At 30.6% G+C, this 6,000-nt stretch overlaps 1 protein-coding gene across 7 annotated transcripts in view; it reads left to right on the top strand.

The window, feature by feature from the left end:
• The first annotated feature begins 2,370 nt into the window (after positions 1-2,370).
• Positions 2,371-6,000, top strand: part of LOC108966304 (octopamine receptor Oamb) — a 30,626-nt gene continuing 26,996 nt past the window's right edge. For 5 of the 7 annotated variants that reach the window (XR_001993178.1, XM_018929140.1, XM_018929143.1 and 2 more), the window contains exon 1: positions 2,382-3,299. The gene's annotated coding sequence lies outside the window, so the exon portion shown is untranslated. Of the gene's footprint in view, positions 3,300-6,000 lie in introns of all 7 variants that reach the window. The other 2 variants (XM_018929138.1, XM_018929139.1) reach the window with 2 other exon arrangements.

Below are 6,000 nucleotides of genomic sequence, written 5' to 3'. Positions count from 1 at the left end.
GGAAAGCCCTCAAGCTCCCCTCTATCCCCACCAGGGGCTTGGCATTAGCGTTCACAAAAAATTCAACAATAACGCTCTAGCGTTCTGCTGTATGCCTGTGTGTGTGTGTGTATGCCGTCCCTTCTATGTGCATGTATAATATGTTTTGTCCCTCAACCCACCCAACCAAATTTTTTATTGACATCTACTGCGTATTCATTTCACATGGCTACACTTTTTTCTTTCTTATTTAGGTTTACACTCTTATCCCAACCTGATTTTATTTGTTCTTCCCTCTTCCTAATCTCTACCTACTCTACGATCCTATCTACTACCAATTTAGTTATTCGAAACAAGATTTTCAAGTGTACAATTTGCGCATCTTTTATACGAATTGTAAGAGAAAACGGTTGAGAAGTACACCCAGTTCGTCAAGGTTAAATGAAAATTCATTTCACGGCGAGGGAGTTCGCATTTTAATATAATTACATATATTTCATATGCTTTGCTCTGTAAATATCATTTAATTTTGTATATATTTTTTATTTTATCTATAAATAGACACAAGGAGTTAAAATTTTAATTATTCATTTGTATTCCTATTTAAATTCTCGTCTACAACTGAGATCGTATAACGTTTTATACGTTCTCTGTCTACAATTTCCACCAACATTCAAGAATACAAGGTAACGACAGTTTGGAAAGCATATGTTTGATGACAAAGTAGTTTGAAAATGGTTGGTATTGTCTTTCAATATGTTCGTTTTTTTTTATCTTTGAAACAGATAAAATTTGTATTTATAAAACGATTATATGGAGGATTTTTCGTGGCATTGTTTTCATATCCGCAGAAATACATATGTATATATACAGAATAAAATGCATTAAACAAGATTTTGTTTAGAAATATTTTAGGAAATTTGAATGAATCTCTGAACTGGTAATAGTTGCATTGGCTACTGTGGTGCTGAAAATCACCCTCCTACTGCTTTTTCCATAACGCCCGGAACACATAGAGCGCGACAGACTGCAAGCGACATTGGTCAAATATTAAATTACACATGTTCTTAAAGACACAGTTATTGAGGTAGCTGCACTACTACATAACTGCGTCCATAAGAACGTGCGTATTTTAATATTTGACAGATGTCGCTTGCACTCTGTCGCGCTCTATGTGAAACTTTCTGCTTCGTTAATTTTATTACTTTTGTTCACTTTACTTTTTAATACCCTTTTTTATTTTTTATTATTAGCTTTGTTGGCATGTTTGAAACATTTTCCAGTGATATTTAGAATATTTGAGCGAACTAGCTCCTCAAAAATATGCGCTTAAATGTATGCAAAGTTTAAATATATAGACGTTCTCTGGTATAAAGTTTACACATTCTGTTTCAACTAACATTTGGGTTTTCAATATATATTAACATTTTCTGTTCTCTATTAACGCTTTTCCACATAATGTTAATAACGTGTTCTCTTAATATGTTCCATAAAAGCTGCTGTGAATTAATGGGGGAAGCAACACAGCTTTTTATAGCATGCGCAATTATAAAGCAATTAGGGTCAAAGTTGCCAACTTTTCAATTCCAAAAAGCAGAAACATGCGTTTTTACAAAAAGTGTACTAAATTTTCTTTAAATCAATCTAATTTTATTTTTTTTTTCATAACAGTTTGTATTTGACAAATGTTTAGCCTTTAAACATGTATAATAACTACATTGAGAACGCTAAATATTAATCTTTATTTTGTTAATATTATTGTTAAATACCTATTACTGATTTACCACTATAATGTTTATTCACTCATTACGAATTTATTATTAATATTTACATATCTTAAGTTAGTTTCAAAGGCATAAACTGAAAGAAGGAGCAATTCGTTTTGAATTTTATTTGTTGCACTGAACACGCTTTAAACTTCTGCGTTAGAGTTTAGTAAGGAGAAAAACCTTATTTTAAAATTTTACAAGTATTCAGAAGGATTCACTCCAGCTGAGTCCTTGTTGACCTTTTACCGAAATCCAGTATTTTTAAGTAGATTCAGTATAATGCCATTGAATATAATGAATATTTCTGCACGCACGTATATCAGAATATGTAACAAATTCTTTCGTCAACGGCAGAATATCACCTTTCAATTGGATAAATTATTTCAATAAAGGTAGGTAGTTTTTAGTCTTCATAAAATGAAGTGGATTTACATATATTTAATTTTTAATGTTACTCACTAGCAAGGTTACTAGGCACTGAACAATTTTTTGGCATTTAAAAAAAAACAAAAAAAAACACTAAACCCTTTACTTAAAGCAATATGTTGGCAACTATGCTTATGTTACGTGGGTTGTGCGTTTCTGTAGTTCTCTTCAGTTAGTTTGAGTTTGAATTGCAGAGTGAATGTTAATTTAGTATGAGCATATTTTTCTATGAATCGGTTGCCGGTAGCTGGTGGTGATTATAAAGCCGAAAACGATAACTGAAAGTAAGGTCACATATGATGTGATTTATAAATACTTTACTACCACCCAATTGCAGTAATGGTGCGCATGGCCGTCTAATGTTTGTGGAAATTACTGTGTAGAAAAGATATATTTCGCGTTGTGGCAAGTAACAATTCAATATTCGCGATGTCTCTGTTTTATTTTTCCCTAACTACAGGATTTCACTTGTTTAGCGGTACACCCTGTTACTCAAATATAAAGATGCAATTGAATCAATGAAAGAGCTCAGTGAATAAAAGTGGTTACAAAAGGTTTAAGTTATTAAATATTTCCCAGTTCAAAGTCAAGGTCGGCTTAAAGTGTGCCCCGGTATAAGAAAATGATTTTAAAAGACACGACTGTATTTGTATTCATCACATTCCGAAATTGCCTGCATTGAAATACTTCGGGGTTGTGATTAAGTTTTGCAATAAAATATATAAAAATTCGTATATATGTATGCACGTACGTACATACATTCATATTTATACGACAACCTCTCATAATATCAACCGATGGTTGCAACCATGCGCATGGCTGCCCGATAATAGCAGAAATGTCAGTGCTGAAAGGATAATACTAATTCTACGACTATTTTCTTTTTCGCTGAGTAAAAAATTCGTTTGCTTTGGACACTTCCTCACTTAACCCATGCTATTAAGATTAAACTTAATCAGTGAAAAAATCCAGTGAAATTCTGAAAAAGAAGTCAGTGAATGTTTTCAAATTCATAGTCAAAGTCATTTCAAGAGAAAATGATTTTTGAAAACTCTACCTTGTGGATTACATATGCCAAATATGAGTGTAGTAAAAACCTTCAAAAGTGGGCGAGGGCATCAATTTGTAAGTTTAAGTAAAATATACAAAATGTTTATGTCATAAAGCAAACAATTTGACAAATGATTTATTTGAGAATGAGTTATTGTATTGCCTAGTAAGAATATGTATGTGTATATGCTATACATATACCAGCACTTACACATGCACATATACATGTATGTTGCGAATTCAAGAATTTATGCAAGATTGGCAAAAAATCGAAAGAAAATTTATTCTAAAAAATGTTTGTGTGGTAAATTTAAAGTGTTTCTTTTTTTTAATAATTTCTGCGTTGCTATAGAAAAAACGAGGAAAATATAGTGTAGAACTATTGAGCCAAGGGATTCATACATGTATTTGTCAAACAAGGTGCGCGAAAAAAATTAAAGGTATTGCGCTAATAAATGTTCACCTAGAATATGAATAATTGCACATACGTAACATACCACGCTATATTTTCTGTCAAGTACATTTTCGAAAGTACGTGTTACGTAATGATACATTGCATCGCTGCATCGTGGAGTTAGTCTACTCTCAATCATATTTCGTGAGTGTTAGCTTAATTGATGCAGTCATAAAAATAACATTTACATTCGAATTATCTTTGAATAAGAAATATATTTAAATGAAAGGGGCATGCTTTTTTTTCTTAACGGCAAATACATAAGTATATTTAGTATTATATTATACACATATATTTGTTTGAAATTTTTTCCATACCCTCGACAAGCTTAAGCACCTAGTCCTAAAATTACGATTTGATAAATTTTTAAAACAGGTACGTTGCTCTTTAGTGCAGACATATATTTTCTTTTAAGGCGTGTTTGATCGCAGGTATGTACCAAACCATTAGCTAAAAGTTTTTGGTGATTTTGGAGTTCAGATATATATTTAATTCAGCTATCTGCTACTTCTTTCTTTACCGTAGGAATACCAAGATCTTTATGGATATTTTCATTACACATGTACCATGGTGAACACATGACTGTTGTAAACATTTTCGATTGGAACCTTTGTATTATGTCAATATTTTTTGCACAGGTCGTACCCCTGCTATACATCCAAATCGGCTTTACGACCGCATTATTCAAAAGCACTTTATTGTCTAAGCTATGTTTAGAATTTTTTATTTAAAAACCAATTTAAATTTGCAGCTCTAATCTTCATACATGTTGTTTTACTTTAGATGTGTTTTCTCCACATGAGGCTTCTATCTAAGAGAATACCAAGATATGTTTCTTCGTTCGCTAGGGGTACTAAAATATTGTTAATTCTTTTTGGCGGGCACAATAAATATATACATATAATGCATATTTCCATAGCCTATACCTTCAATAATACCATACTAAATTTTTAAATAATTATTTAAAATATTTTTGAGTTATAGACTTTTAAAGTATAGCCGCTTAGTTCAATTCTTTATCAGTTTATCTTTACATTTTTTGCAGAGATTATTCGGAGAGAAATTATGCGACTTTTATGACTTCATCAAAAATCGATTTTGTTTTAGGTTTCATACACGGTGCAAGAATCTTTTTTCAGAATCTTTGTAGCAATGCGTAACTTTTTTTAGTATCGGCTGAGACCGCGTGTAATAATACATGTTTCTTTTTTTTTTAGCAAGTATTCCAAAAACTGTCACTAAATTTTTAAAACAGTAGATAAAATAATTCTTTCTGAATATACTAACATAATAAGAGCAAAAAAAGGAAAACCCTTCACAAATAAACAAGATTCCATATAAAACTTGATTTTGATTCGTCAGTTTGTATGACAGTTATATGCAATAGTAGTCGGATATTTATATTTTCGGATATAATAGCTCTGGCTTATATAATGTTTTATGTAAAATTATGGGAATATACGAGCACAGCTCGGTACGCTGATCATTTAAACTTAATATACTGCTGAAGAGCAACAAAAAAAACTTTTTGGAATCTACAAGGAAATTGTGATTAAACTGAGAGTTTGTCTTTCTACTTGCATTTCAATTTAAATGAGTGGTTAAATACACTCGTAAATATAAAATAATAAAAGTCACGAAAATATTGAATAATAATTTATCATAAATACGTATAACTAAATTCAAATAGAGTAAATATAATATGAATAAATCTTTGGGTATACGGGTATGTAAATTTTGAGATACACATACGAGTATATATTCGTTAATTATGTATTGTGACATTTGTGTATAGAACGCCCAACGCCAGATTCATATATGTATAGGGGCTTCACATAGTCTCATAAAGTTATAAGTTATAACAATCCGAAAACATTGCGTTCAACAAAAAAATGTTTAACCTATTATAAAAATTTATGATTTTATGATTTTACGATACTTTGTGACACGTTGTGAGTACTCCAATAGTATTAAGGGGCTATCTATACAGTATTGAGCTTTTTAGTTACACACTATTGTTGCGAAGTTATATACAAACAATTAATATAGTACAAAATTTAATAAATCAGACAAAATACCAGTTAGATATATATATATATTTTTTTTGATATAAAACAGTCAGAAAACCATTTTTCATAAATTTTTAGATAGCTATTATATCAGTCAAAAAATTTTAACAGATAATCCAACAGTAATGTTTATACTCTTGAACATATTGCTACAGAATACTATATTTTTGCTCACCTAACGGTTGTTTGTACCACGTAAAACCAATTGAAATATATATGAAGTTATATACAATATACATATGTTATATACTTA

Source organism: Bactrocera latifrons, unplaced genomic scaffold (genome assembly GCF_001853355.1).
Source record: "Bactrocera latifrons isolate USDA-ARS-PBARC rearing strain unplaced genomic scaffold, ASM185335v1 scaffold_158, whole genome shotgun sequence".
In the NCBI taxonomy this organism is placed as follows: domain Eukaryota; kingdom Metazoa; phylum Arthropoda; class Insecta; order Diptera; family Tephritidae; genus Bactrocera; species Bactrocera latifrons.
Note: the sequence above shows the minus strand (reverse complement) of the source record. Positions and strands in the feature narration are given on the sequence as shown.